Source organism: Canis aureus, chromosome 5 (assembly GCF_053574225.1).
Source record: "Canis aureus isolate CA01 chromosome 5, VMU_Caureus_v.1.0, whole genome shotgun sequence".
Taxonomy (NCBI): domain Eukaryota; kingdom Metazoa; phylum Chordata; class Mammalia; order Carnivora; family Canidae; genus Canis; species Canis aureus.
Genome location: NC_135615.1, coordinates 36364190 through 36379614, shown reverse-complemented (window position 1 = coordinate 36379614; position 15425 = coordinate 36364190). Strand labels below are relative to the sequence as shown.

At 40.1% G+C, this 15425-nt stretch overlaps 1 long non-coding RNA gene across 1 annotated transcript in view; it reads left to right on the top strand.

The window, feature by feature from the left end:
• Nucleotides 1-15425, top strand: part of LOC144313975 (uncharacterized) — a 52879-nt gene that overhangs the window by 500 nt on the left and 36954 nt on the right. The window contains exon 2 of the long non-coding RNA XR_013379618.1: nucleotides 1595-1772. This is a non-coding gene — a long non-coding RNA (uncharacterized LOC144313975). The remainder of the gene's footprint in view (nucleotides 1-1594; nucleotides 1773-15425) is intronic.

Genomic DNA, 15425 nt, shown 5'->3' with positions numbered 1-15425 from the left:
ACCACCTGCGGGCGGGATGGCCCCCCGGGGCCGCGTTCTCTTGCCTGTGGAGTGCGGCAGGCCTGAGGGCTGGACAGCGCCATGCCTCGGTACTGGGAACTGTCCCAGGAAGGAAGGTGCGAAGCCCGCCGACAGCTCGAGGAGATCAGACCCGAGGGCCGATAGCGGTGTGAGGAGTGCGTGATCTGGAGCAGTTTCCAATTCTGCCGCCACCACTCACTTGCTGTATGACCTACGGGCGTTTTGTGTTTAATCTTTGAGAATCAGTTCATTCATCTGTAGAATGGGGCTAATACCAGCACGTCCCGCATTGCGTTGTTATGAATGCATAAGGTAACTAGCATAAGGCAATTAGCAAAGTGCCAAACCGGAAGACCCATTTTTGTTAGTTACTCTTCCTTCAGGAGGCTTCCACCTAACCCTGGGCCCTGCCAACCAACCTAATTCTTGTCAGATCTGATTCGAAACAAGCTAGCTAAGGTGGGGGCCAAGGAGGGGGCGGGCAGCGGGCGTGCAGAGGTATCTTCCCCTCTTCTAACCATCTGTCTCTACTTCTATTATCTCTTCTATCTCAATCCCTCTATTCCCCTTGTCAATAAAGATGGAATATAAAATTTAAAATACTCATGCTTCGGGGATCCCTGGGTGGCTCAGCGGTTTAGCGCCTGCCTTTGGCCCAGGGCGCGATCCTGGAGACCCGGGATCGAGTCCCACGTGGGGCTCCCGGCATGTCTCTGCCTCTCTCTCTCTCTCTCTCTCTCTCTCTCTATCATAAATAAATAAAATCTTTTAAAAATTTTAAAAAATAAAATAAAATACTCATGCTTCAACTAAACCTATGATCAAGGATCACCAGAAAGGCGTTTGGTGAAGTTTGTATGGCAAACGTCCTTTGACCCAGTGAATGTCCATATGACTTAGATTGACCAAAAAGCAAAAGATTTGGCATGTCTCCTCTCTTGCAACTCTAACAAAGGGCTTTGTATATCTTGATTGTGCAATTGTTAACATTTCACCTCCCTTGAACTATAATCTGAAAATTCTGTATGTAACGATTTTGGGGCACCTGGGTGGCTCAGTCGGTTAGGCTACTGGCTGATGATTTCTGTTCAGGTCATGATCTCATTGGTGGTGTGATCCAACCCAAGTCAGGCTCCTGCTCAGGAGGGAATCTGCTTGAGATTCTCTTTCCTGCCTCCTCTGCCCCTCCCCCCATTTGCTGGTGATCTCTCTCTCTCTCTCTCTCTCTCTCTCTGTCTCTCAAAAAAATAAATCTTGGGGCACTTGGGTGGCTCAATTGGTTAAGCGTTTGCCCTCAGCTCAGCTCATGATCCCAGAGTCTTGGGATTGAGTCCCACATTGGGCTCCCTGCTGAACCAAGAGTCTAACTTCTCCCTGTCCCTCTGACCCTCCTCCCGGCTTGTGCTCTCTCTCTCTGTCTCAAATAAATAAAATCTCTAAAAATAAATAAATAAAATCTTAAACATATATATAAAACAATTTTTTAAAACTTGATTCTGCCAAACTTAAAGAACATTTTGAAGATTGTGAACATTTCTTTGGCTTGGTAATTTATGTTTGTTTGTTTTTTTAGATTTATTTGAGAGAGAGAGAGACAGAGATAGCAAGAGAACATCATCCAGGAGGAAAGGAGAAGCAGGATTCCTGCTGAGCAGGGATCCTATGTGGGGCTCAATCCCAGGACCCTGAGATCAAGACCGGAGCTTCTTGAAGGCAGATGTTGGATGAGCCGCCCAGGTGCCCCTAGCTTGGTAATTTCTAATTTTGGCATTTCAGATTTAAAAAAAAAAATCGTTTTCAGGGGATCGTTTTCAGGACGCCTGGGTGGCTCAGCAGTTGAGCTCCTACCATCAGCTTGCGAGATGATCCCAGATCTGGGGATCAAGTCCCATGTCCAGCTCCCTGCAGGGAGCCTGCTTCTCCCTCTCTGTCTCTGCCTCTCTCTGTGTGTGTGTCTCTCCTGAGTGGATAAATGAATTTTTTTTTTAATTTTTATTTATTTATGATAGTCACAGAGAGAGAGAGGCGCAGAGACACAGGCAGAGGGAGAAACAGGCTCCATGCACCGGGAGCCTGACGTGGGATTCAATCCCGGGTCTCCAGGATCGCGCCCTGGGCCAAAGGCAGGCGCCAAACCGCTGCGCCACCCAGGGATCCCTGAATTTTTTTTTTAAAGGAATGTTTTCTATAAGTAGAAGGTTAGGGTGAATGTTCTTTCTAGATAATAAATTGTAGGAAATGGAAAAAACACTTGACCTTTTCTACAAAACTATTTTGATATAAATGCCCTGTGTACTGTCTTTAGTTAGAACCTACCGGCTTAATTGGCCTGTATTCTCAGTGCTGTTTAAATTTTGAATGCATGTGTGACTAGGTCACAACCCAAAGTAATAGCACCAACAAAAGAAACCCAGCTCTGCCCAACCCACTTCAAAGCTGGATTATCCAGAATTGGTATGGATACATCCTTAGGCAAAAACAGGTATTGACTAGTGCAGCATTACAAAGGAACTGCTTGTCATTCCTATCACTAATACAAAAATAATTTCTGATGCAACTCCCTGAACAAACTCATTAAATTCTTTGAACAAATGTAATGTATCTTAAGAACAGAGAGAAAGGAAATCTAGGCATTTGCATTTTTCCCAATATATTTGAAAGAGAAATATATAGTCTTTACTCAGTACCTAGCAATCAACTGTGAGTATAGCCAAGAAAATATTATTGAGCAATAATCTTTTTTCACCTGGATCTTTACTTGAGACACTTGTTGCCAGGAGTTTGACGACAATTGAGTAATCATTTTAGGGTTTAGAAACTCCCAATCTTATAGATTTTGGTGACTATTGTTGAGACTGTATTATATATGAACTTAATATTTCTATACATACCACATAATGTAGTGAAATCTAATTGAGAAATCATCACTATATCAAGTAGTAATACATTAAGTAAATAAACCAAATCACACTTAAAGTATTCAATGAAAAATATTAATAATTTTAATGTGATTTATTGGGTAATGTTGGTTTTGATACATCATATCTTAAGTTGGTATTTGCCACTAACAAAAGATACACTAATTTTTCAAATGCTAAATAAGCAAAAGAGAGCAAAATCCCTCTTTTAAGTGAATATATATATATATAATTAGAAATATATATATATATATATTTTGTTAGAAGTGAACATTAGAATAAAATGTTTTCCTCCCAAAACCCAGCAGGAATATTGATTAGGGTGTAGTTGTAGTGTATTTCAAAGCTCTCTTTTCCTTTTGACTATCTTTCAGACATAGAAGGAAAAGGCAAAAGAGAAAACTGTATATCCCAAGGATTTTTAAAACTTCTGAAGTAATAAAAGGCTTCATTTCTTGTGAGAAATATGAGATTGACAAATGAAATTGTAGATACAGGGATGTAAGCTACTTTAACTACTTTAGCTGTAATTCTTCCATGTGCAACTTGCATTTTCTCAAGACATTTAATTTCTGCATGTCAGTGCATCACAATTCAGTTTGTCTGTGTAAGGAAAGAAGAAAACTACAAATATGTTGCACTTGGATATTAAATATTTTAACCTTTATAATGAACTTATCAAGATTTCACTCATTTTCTAGATGAGCAAGTTGAAACTCCAAAAAGATTTAATAACTTACCCAAGTTTCTAGGACCGATATATGGAAAAGCTAGGATTTGAATTTATTTCCACCTGATCTCAAAACCCATGCTCTTCCCACTATATCACATTGATCCCTTGGTACCCTCAAGGGCAGAGGAACTTCATCAATCAGATAAACTGACATGATAATCCAACCATTATATATTTCTTTCTTTCTTTTTTTTTTTTAAGATTTATTTATTCACTCATTCAGAGAGAGCGAAGAGAGAGGCACAGACACCGGCGGAGGGAGAAGCAGGCTCCATACAGGAAGCCCGATGTGGGACTCGATCCCGGGTCTCCAGGATCACACCCCAGGCTGCAGGCGGCGCTAAACCGCTGCGCCACCGGGGCTGACCCCATTATATCTTTCTTATAGACCTACTAATTAGAATTCTATGTGAAATTATCCCTGCCTGCCACCAAATTTGGTATCTTCCTCTTTTATAACAACTGGAAACATTTAATTTAAAACATTTTCTGTTTTTTCCAACTATATTGTTAATTTCTTAGACCATGTAATTTCACATTAAGAAATCTGAATAGTTAATATAGTCACATGGTTCAAATTTCAAAAAGAATTTTAAAAACATATGAAAGGAGTCATTTTACTTTACCCATTAAACACTCAGATCCTCTCTCATAAGCAAGCCATCTTTTTAGGTTTGTTTGTTTGTTTGTTTGTTTGTTTGTTTATGGTGGGTTTATTAAAGCATGGGGACAGGACCTGTGGGCAGAAAGAGCTGCCCAAACCATCTTATTAGGTTTTAAAATATCCTTCTAGAGGGGCGCCTGAATGGCTCCATTGGTTAAGCATCAGAGTCTTGATTTCAGATCAGGTCATGATCTCAAGGTTGCCAGGTGGAGCCCCACTTCAGACTCTGCTGGCATGGAGCCTGCTTAAGATTCTCTCTCTTCCTCTCCCCCTTCCACCCCCCTTTTCCTCTGCCCCTCCTCCATCCTGTGCAGTGCATGTGCATGTGTGCTCTCTCTCTCTCAAAAAAAGAAAGTATTCTTCTGGAGATTTTTAAATATATAAGCAATTTCATACATGTCAATTATTTTTTCCCTTTTAAACTCAAATGGCAGCATACTACTATACACACTTCTGTATCTTGCTTTTCTCACCTAATTCATTCTAGAGATATTCCATGTTAGCATATAAAGAGCTCTGTCATTCTTGTTTACTACATTATGGTATTCTGTTCAGATGATTTATCCAGTCTATAATGTTGAATATTTAGATTGTTTCCTTTTTTCCCCCTTAACAAACAGTGCTACAGATATGTAGCTTTCTAATCTACATGTCTATGGTGCATACGTTGAAAAAGTATGGTCAGTTACATGTAAAACTGAGATTAGTAGTAATTATCATGGGGGGTAAAAAAAAAAAAAATTATCATGGGGGGTAGGGGGAGGTGCCTGGCTGGCTCAGTTGGTTGAGCATGCCATTCTTGATCTTAGGGTTGTGAGTTCAAGCCCTATACTGGGTGCAGAGATTACTTGAAAAATAAAATTGAAAAAAAAAAACAGTGAAAAGGGGTGCTTGGGTGGCTCATTCAGTTAAGCCGCCGACTCTTAGTTTCCACTCAGGTCATGACCTTAGGGTCCTGGGATCAAGGCCCATGTGTGGTTCCATGCTCAGCAGGGAGTGTGCTTGAGGACTCAGCTCTCTCCATCTTTCTCTGCCCCTCCTCTTGCTTGCATGTGCACTCTCTTTCTCTCTAAAATAAAAAATCTTTGGGGTGCCTGGGTGGCACAGGGGGTTAGGTATCTGCCTTCAGCTCAGGTCATGATCCCAGGATGCTGGAATGGAGCATCATGTCAGGCTCCCTGCTCAGCAGGAAGCCTGCTTCTCCCTCTCCCCGCTGCTCATGCTCTCTCTTGCTATCTCCCTCTCTCAAATAAATAAATAAAATATTTTTTAAAAATTAAAATAAAATGAAAAATCTTTTAAAAAAACAGCACAAAAAGTAGTAAGTATATCTGGGCAATGGAATTACACAGAGATTTATACAATTATTTTACTTTTTTGAATATTTGTATCTTCTAGACTTTTCTATTTTTTAGTTTTTTTCCATATTTTGTGTAATAAAAAATTAAATATTTAAGTTAAATAAACTTATTTCAAATAAGTTTTGCAATTTTCTTATCTGTTCATTCAACCAACATTTACTCAATTCCTGCTATTTGCATGGCAGTCTGCCAAGTGCTTTAGAGAAAATGGAAAGAAGAGTTATGTATTTCCTTTCAACTATACTGATACACACCCCCCCACACACACATACTTATTGGCTGGTGATTAGGGAGATAAAATGTACAGGGAATAATAGAAAACAAATTCAAGGGATCCCTGGGTGGCGCAGCGGTTTGGCGCCTGCCTTTGGCCCAGGGCGCGATCCTGGAGACCTGGGATCGAATCCCACGTCGGGCTCCCAGTGCATGGAGCCCGCTTCTCCCTCTGCCTGTGTCTCTGCCTCTCTCTCTCTCTCTCTCTCTCTGTGACTATCATAAATAAATAAAAATTAAAAAAAAGAAAACAAATTCAAGACAGTATAACAAACTATTTTACAGCACTGAGTAGATAGAAAATAAAAGAGAAATAAAAAAAATAAAAGAGATATTAAAATGGAGTAAGTTTACTTAGGGAAAACTTGATTATGGCCATTTTGGCTAGGACAGTGACTGAGGGAAATAGAAGAGGTAAAGCATTCCAAATGGAAAGAAATGACAGGAATGATGACAAAGAAGTGAAAGTCTTCAAAGGTATGTCAGGACAGTAAAAGACTAACTTGGTCACTATAGAGAAATCAAAACTGGAATTCACGAGAAATTTGGTTAAAGAAATGCTAAATGCTGGACTGAGGGCTTTAAATTTGATTCAATAGGCCACCCACCATAGTTCTTAAAAAGCAAAGTTATCATGATAAAAATTGTTAAAGGATGATTTCAATTTTGTTTTGTCTTGGCTGCGTTGCCTGAGTTTTGTAAGAACAAGGAAATACCAGAGTCTGGGAAATAAACAGTCTTGCTGTTGTACTCAGTCCAACTGTGAGGTAATGAAGGCCAGATCAGAGGAGTGACTATCAGATGGAGTAAAATGTACTGTTAGCAATCATAAAGGATCAGCATGACTTGGTACCTGATTAAATGTGGGGAATAAGGAGTATAGAAACAAAAGTTACTCCAGAAAATCTGATACAGAATTTCTGAAGAGAAATATAACAAATAGATCCTTTCTTTAGGAGAATTTGGCTGGCTCATGCTATAGAGTCTGTGACTCTTGATCTCAGGATTGAGTTTGCACCCTACCTTGGTCATAGAGTTGACTAAAAAATCCTTTCTTTAAGTTTTTATTTCCATCTACTAGAATGGCTAAAATCCAAATAACTGACAATACCCATTGCTGGTGAGGATGCAAAGAATAAGAACTCACTGCTGGTGAGAATACAATACAGTACATTCACTTTGGAAGAGAGTTTGGAAGTTTCTTACAAAGCTAAACATAGTCTTACCACACAATCCACAGTTGCACTCCCTAGGTATTTACCCACTGAATGGAAAACATATCTACATAAAATTCAGCATTGAATGTGATTGTTCATAGCAGCTTTATTCATAATCACCAAAACATGGAAGCAACTAAGGTACCCATCAAAAAGTGAATGAATAAACAAATGTGTTATCACCATATAATAGAATACTATTCAGTAGTAAAAAGGAATGAACTACCAAACCATGCAAAGACATAGATGAATTTTAGATGCATATTGCTAAGTAAAAGAAAGCAGTCTAAAAAGGCTGCATACTTTATTATTCTATTTATGTAACATTCTAGAAAAGGCAAAACTATGGATATGATAACAGATCAATAACTGCCAAGAGTTGGAGTGGGAAAAGAGTTGAATAGATGAAGTACAGGGATGTTTCAGACTGGTAAAATTCTGTATGATGTATTTTGTATGAAACTGTAATAGTGGATACATGACACTATGCATTTGCCAAAACTCAGACTTTATGTACAAAGAGTGAATTTTAATGTATGAAAAAAATGTTTTAAGTTATTTGGTAGGTCAGGGAATGTAAGAATGGAATGCAGATGGTGACAAAAAAAATCTAGTTGTGTTACAAATGTGTAAAACAACTTCAGTGAGGGAATGAAGAAAAAAGTTACTGACCTACATAGTTTTGGATACCAGTTATGGCTCTAAGACTAAAGGCAAAAGGAAAAGCAGCACATGAGCACTAAACTCTAGTTGACAAAGTTGATTCTCCCTGGGGATGTGCATTAACAGTTCTAAAACCATGTATGTGTATTGGAATTGAAAAACCATGTAGGGGGATCCCTGGGTGGCTCAGTGGTTTAGCGCCTGCCTTCGACCCAGGGCACAATCCCAGAGTCCCAGGATTGAGTCCCACATCGGGCTCCCTGCATGGAGCCTGCTTCTCCCTCTGCCTGTGTCTCTGCCTCTCTCTCTCAGTCTGTGTCTCTCATGAATGAATAAATAAAATCTTAAAAAAAAAAAAAAAAAGAAAAAGAAAAACCATGTAAATAGATGCAGTTGGTGAGAGCCTACTTTCTCACTGTTGGAGTGGGAGATTACAGATAAGCAAGGGGAGGAGGCTAGAATGATCTGTGTGGTAAAGAATTAGAGTTGGAGATCAGAACTCCTATTTAATATAATTACAAGTGGAAACATGTATAGATATGTGTATATACATATGTTAGTATACACACACATTTTTCCTTGCTCTCTTAGCTGAGATGACTTAGAAATAACATTCCATTAGCAACATGCACGCCTTGCACCCACATCTTGGTTTTTAATAACATTCTCCAGTAAGAGGAACCATGGCTCCTTGGAGAAATGGTTTAATCTAGAATTGAGGCAGGAAATATACAAGATGAACCTGTGCCAGAAAGTAGTAAACATCCATGCGTGCATATGTGTGCACATGCACACACAGACACACATAAATAATATGTGTGTACAAAATAATGAGGGTATCTGAGAGAGATAATAGGAGCTAAATGAAAGAGATCCCAGGGCACCTGAGTGGCTCCGTCAGTTAAATGCCTGCCTTTGGCTCAAGTCATGATCCCAGGGTCCTGGGATTGAGCCCCGCACATTGGGCTTCCTGCTCAATGGGGAGTCTGCTCTCCCTCTGCCCTTCCCCCAGCTCATGCTCTCTCTCTTGCTCTATTTCGAATAAATAAAATCTTAAAAAAAAAAAAAGAGCTCCCAATGGCTAAAGCTGGAATAATTTGAATAAATAAATAGTATTGAATTATGGCCCAAGGTATAAAATAAATATCCTTGAGTCCTTATGGGTATAAATAAATGTTTGAGTAAATAAATAAATGGGGAGAATAGGTAAGTCTTCCAAACAGAAGAATTTTAAATTTATGTAGAAACCCTGCCCTTAAAGAGGTGAAGCCTTAAGTCCCCTGTCCTTAAGTTTGAACTGTGCATAGTGATATCCTTCCAAAGAGTAAAATATGGAAAGAGGAAGTAGAGTAAATTGATACTGGAGAAATCTGACAAACACTACCTCAGCGAGGTTATCAGGATTATCATCAACAGTAATAACTTGTATTGATAGTGTATTCCCTTAGTATTACATGCAGGAAAAGTCTGAGAAACTGTCATAGTCAAGAGGAGTCTAAGGAGACATGATGAGAAAATGTAATGTGGTATCCTGGATGGCATACTGGAACAGAAAAAGGACATGAGGTAAACATGAAGTAGGGATGCCTGGGTGGCTCAGTCAGTTAAGTATCTGCCTTCAGCTTCTGTCATGATCTCAGGGTTCTGAGATTGAGCCCCACATTGGGCTCTCTGCTTAGCAGGGAGTTTGCATGTCTCTCTCTTTCTCTCTCTCTCTGTCTCTCTCTCTCAAATAAATAAAATCCTTAAAAAGTAAAAAAAATAAACACAAGTAAATCTAAGTAAAGTATGAATCTTAGTAATAATGTATCAGTTAGCTAATAATATGTCAATATTGGTTTATTAATTTCAACACAGTACCATATTACTGTAAGATATTAGTAAATAGAAGAAATTGGATATGGGCTATGTGGAAACTGTACTATCTTCCCAAGTTTTCTTTAAACTTAAAACTATTCTTGGGATGCCTGGGTGGCTCAGTGGTTGAGCATCTGCCTTTGGTCAGGGTGTGATCCTGGGTCCTGGGATCAAGTCCCACATCAGGCTCCCTGCCCAGTGGAGAGTTTGTTTCTCCCTCTCCCTCTGCTCCTACCCCTGTTTATGCTCTCTTCCCTCTGTCTATGTCTCTGCCTCCCTCTATGTGTCTCTCATAGATAAATAAATAAAATCTTAAAAAAAAAAAATCTAAAACTTTTCTATGGGGCATATGTGGCTCAGTCGGCTAAGCATCTGACTCTTGATTTCAACTCAGTTCATGATCTCAGAGTTGTGGGACTGAGCCCCACACCAGGCTCTGTGCTGGGTGTAGAACTTGCCTAAGATTATCTCTCTTTGGGATCCCTGGGTGGCGCAGCGGTTTGGCGCCTGCCTTTGGCCAAGGGCGCAATCCTGGAGACCCAGGATCGAATCTCACGTTCGGCTCCCGGTGCATGGAGCCTGCTTCTCCCTCTGCCTATGTCTCTGCCTATGTCTCTGCCTATGTCTCTGCCTCTCTCTCTCTCTCTCTCTCTCTCTCTCTGTGACTATCATAAATAAATTTAAAAAATTAAAAAAAAAGATTATCTCTCTTTCCACCCCCCCCCCCCAAAAAAGTTTAAACCTAAAACTAGGGATCCCTGGGTGGCGCAGCGGTTTGGCGCCTGCCTTTGGCCCAGGGCGCGATCCTGGAGACCCGGGATGGAGTCCCACGTCGGGCTCCTGGTGCATGGAGCCTGCTTCTCCCTCTGCCTATGTCTCTGCCTCTCTCTCTCTCTCTCTCTCTCTCTCTCTCTGTGACTATCATAAATAAATAAAAATTTTTAAAAAAAGATTAAAAAAAAAACCTAAAACTATTCTAAAATTTAAATTTTTTTTATTTTGATTTTCTTCAGTTTTGTTGAGATATAACTTATTTTTAACATTGTATTAGTTTAAGGTGCACAACGTAATGATCTGATATACCTATATATTGCAAAATGATTATCACAATAAATTTCATAAACTTTCACAAGAAAGTAGATCTTAAAAAGAAATTTTTTTAATGCTTATTCCTGGGCATCTGGGTGACTCAATTGATCAAGTGTCTGCCTTTGACTCAGGTCATGATCCCGGGGTCCTGGGATCAAGTCCCATATCAGGCTTCCTATTCAATGGGGAATCTGCTTCTTCCTCTCCCTCCACCCCTCCCTCCTGCTTATCCACTCTCTCTCATGCTCTCTCTCTCAAATAAATGAATAAAAATCTTTAAAAACAAACAAAAATAAATATATATAAAAATAAAATAAAATGGTTATTCCTTTGGGGCACCTAGGTAACTCAGTCAATTAAGCATCTGTCTTGGTTCTCAGGATTCCAGGGTCCTGGGATCAAGCCCCTCATCATGCTCCCTATTCAGTGGGGAGTTTGTTTCTCCCTCTCCCTCTGCTCCTACCCCTGTTTATGCTCTCCTGTGCTCTCTTTCTCTCTCAAATAAGTAAATAAATAAAATATTTAAAATAAATTTAAAAAGAAATGTTTAGGGGCACCTGAACATTAAGCTTCTGCCTTCCATTCAGGTTATGATCCCAGAGTCCTGGGATCAAGCCCTGTGGGCTCTCTGCTTGGTGAAGAGTCTGCTTCCTCTCTCCCTGCCCCTCCCCCAACTATGCTCTCTCTTGCTCTGCTCTCTCTCTCTCTCTGTCAAATAAATAAATAAAATATTTTTTAAAATTAAAAAAATGCTTATTCCTTTGGACTTCTAGGAATTTATGATTAAGAGGATGCCAGCGACTGGGGGTCTTAGTTGGTTGTGCATCCAACTCTTGGTTTCGTTTCAGGTCATGATCTCATGGTGATGGGATGAAGCCCTCTGGTGGGTTCTGCACTCAGCACTCTCTCTGCCCCTCCCACTCATGTCCTGTCTCTCTCTCTTTCTCTCTCGGAAATAAACAAATAAATCTTAAAAAAGAAAAGAGTTGGGGTGCCTAACCAGCTCAGCTGATGGAACATGCAACTCTCAGATCTCAGAGTTCTGGGTTTGAGCCACATGTTAGGTGTAGAGATGACTTAAAAAACAAACAAACAAACAAAAAAAAAACACAGCAATCAGACATAGGCACAAAAACATTATATAGAAAAAATTAGTACAAGGACGCCTGGGTGGCTCAGTGGTTAAGCATCTGCCTTCGGCTCAGGGCTTGCTCTTTATTTATTAAATAAATAAAAAGAAGGAAAAAATTAGTACAACTTAAATATCTAACAGGAAAATGGCTAACTCTTGTATATGATTTGATTCTATAGTCACTAAAAATGATGCTCACATTATTTTAAATAAAAAAAATAAATTTATAAAACAAAAGGTGTAGTGCTCGCTTTGGCAGCACATATACAAAAGGTATATAATATTTTAAATACACTACAATGAATAGAGTATTTCCATACATCAAAATGACAAACATCAGAGGCACCTGGCTGGCTCAGTTGGAAGAGCAAGTGACTCTTGATCCTGGGGTCATGAGTTCAAGTCACATGTTAGCTGTAGAGATTACTTAAATACAGAAAAAAACACCAAAAAACAAAGCAAAACAAAAGTGACAGTCATCAGACAGAGATTATCTATGGATGGTGGGATAGTGGGAATTATTTATTTCTGATTTTTTTAAATTTATTTATTCATAGAGACACACACAGAGAGAGAGGCAGAGACACAGGCAGAGGGAGAAGCAGGCACCATGCAGAGAGTCTGACGTGGGACTCGATCCCCGGTCTCCAAGATCACGCCCTAGGCTGCAGGCGGTGCTAAACCGCTGCGCCACCGGGGCTGCCCTATTTCCAAAATTTTTATAAGTAATGTGTTACTCTGGTGATAGAAAAAAATGTAGTAAAGGTTGTAAGAAAAAATCACTATAGGTGTAAAATCAGAGGATTGATCAAATGAGATACTTATTAGCAGGGTTTGGAAAATTAAGCAGGAACAATTCTTTTTCAGGTAAGGAAGATGATAATAGGTTCACCTTATGTGTTTGGTTTCAGACCACAATGGGAACACTTAGATGTGTACAGCATTATATGGTAAGTCTACCAGAAAACCCCAAGAGAAGCATATTCAACAGAAATACAGATAAATATCTTTACTGTAACTGGAAACAAATTTTTAAAAGCTGTCAAGTTGTAGCTTTGGTTTTCATAAAAGAAAACATTTCTCTGCAGAAAGATCATGTAGTTAGTGAATGAAGATTAAGCCACTTTTCCCCCAGATGAGTCCTTGGTGAACTATTTTGGGCGTTGCCTCCACAGAAAGATGCATACTGAAGTACTAGCAGTAATTCTATGAGCTTTCCTCCACCCCTTAGTAATAATTAAAAGAGAAGCCCAAGAATCACACTGATGAATAAGTTTCAGCAAGTGTATAGGCCTTCAGCCCAGATACCTCGATCCATGGCTATCTAATAAGCTCACTGACAAGATAGCGTTTTAAGAGCCTGCAATCAATAGATCCTTTGAGGAAACCCAGGACTTTACCATAGGCATCACAAAGAAGCCCCTACTTCTCCTATTCCACATATGTGGGAAACCTGAGGCTGACTACACCAAATATCATGTTTCCTATGGCCTCTTAAGCCCTGCCACTTGGGCAGCCACACCTACCTTCTCTAGAACTCTCCTTGGCAGGTACCATGGCATTCTGCCACAGACTCTAGAAGATCCCAGAATTGGTGAAAGTTTAGAATCTCATAGTCTGAGCACTTTCCTGATAAGACAATAGTTAAATAACCCCACAGCAAGACTCAGCGTATCTTCTAGGTGGTCTAGCTCATAGTGAATGAGTACTTTTAGATCAGAAGGATCTATGCAGAGTACTCTAGGCCTCATACTGACCTTTTAATAAAAAAGAAACTGGAGGACTGGGCATTAGGGTCAATACCACCTCCATCATCCTCTGATGTTTCCTGAAACAATCAGAAATACATCATTGCTTACCAAAATGAGAAGAGAGCAAGCCCAGGATTCCAACTCAAAGAGCAATTTTGGCTTATAGGTGAGAACTGAGTCACTCTGAAAACTGTTCTTAGAGACTGGAGTGTTTGAACTCAACTTCATTTGCCACACCCCTTGCTCATCAAGACAGACCTATAAACCAAGAGACGCAGCATGGCATTCACCTGCAGGGCAGGTAACAGTGCCACCTCCCAGTGTTCTTCCCCAAGGAAGCGACATGGTATTTGTTGTGGCTCTGAGAGGACACCTATAGACAGTCTCGTTGAAACATCAGTCTCATATAAGCTCACAGAAGCTATAAAAAAATTTTGGGGCAGCCCGGGTGGCTCAGCAGTTTAGCGCCACCTTCACCCCAGGGCGTGATCCTGGAGTCCCAGGATCGAGTCCCACATCAGGCTCCCTGCATGGAGCCTGCTTCTCCTTCTGCCTGTGTCTGCCTCTCTCTGTGTGTGTCTCTCATGAAAAAATAAATAAATTTTTTAAAGTCTTAAAAAATATATTTTGGTCAGGACTCTACTCTGAAACTTTTCACCTACAAGGACCCCTTAAGCCCTGGAATTGGCACCACTGGAGACAAGGAAGGAAAAATAACCAGGGTTGGACTTCTCCAGCATAGATCTAGTAGATAAAAAAGATTTGTCTTTTGAAGAGGATTGTTTCATCATGACAAGAGTTATGTAGGACAAATGTCTGAGAAATGGACAAGCCTGTCAGTGGCCTCTGAGGTTTGGTTAAAGCCCTAGTCTTTTCCTGCCATAAGCTGCCAGGGTTTTTCACAAAGATTGAGCCATAATAGTCCAAAGAAAGCAGCAATACTGTTCTGTGTACTAGGGATTTCATATAAATATAATTCCTAGAGAGTAACTGAAGGACTCAGAAATATTGTAAAACCCTCAAATGCACCGGTGAGACCACTATTCAGAGACTGATCATCACATTCCCAACAATTATTCTCACAAGTTTCCTGTTGTACTCACCTATGCCATTAGTAAGAGTGTAAATTTTTTTTTTAATTTTTTATTTATTTATGATAGTCACACACACACAGAGAGAGAGGCAGAGACACAGGCAGAGGGAGAAGCAGGCTCCATGCACCGGGAGCCCGACGTGGGATTCGATCCTGGGTCTCCAGGATCGCGCCCTGGGCCAAAGGCAGGCGCCAAACCGCTGCGCCACCCAGGGATCCCAGTAAGAGTGTAAATTGATAAAATCTTTAGGGAAATCAGTTTGGAGTTGCCTTCAAATTTTTAAATCTAGCAAAATCCACTTCCGATTCTAGGGGAATTGGCACAGACACACTCACACATAAATTCAAAAAACGTGTATGAAGGTGTTCACTGAAACGTTGTGTGTCCATCAGTAAGTAGTTAAATAAGTAGTGGTGCAGGTAAAAAATGCTAACCATTATCTGAGCTTTTAGCAAGTCATCATCTTTTTGCTGGTGGAGGTCTTGCCTTGATGTTGATGTCTCCTGACTAATCAGGGTGGTGGTTGCTGAAGGTGGTAGCTGTGGCCATTTCTTAACATAAGACAACAATGAAGTTTGCCTCACTAAAGGACTCTTCATGAATGACTTTTCTGTAGTATGTAATGCTGTTTCACATCATTTTACCCACAGTA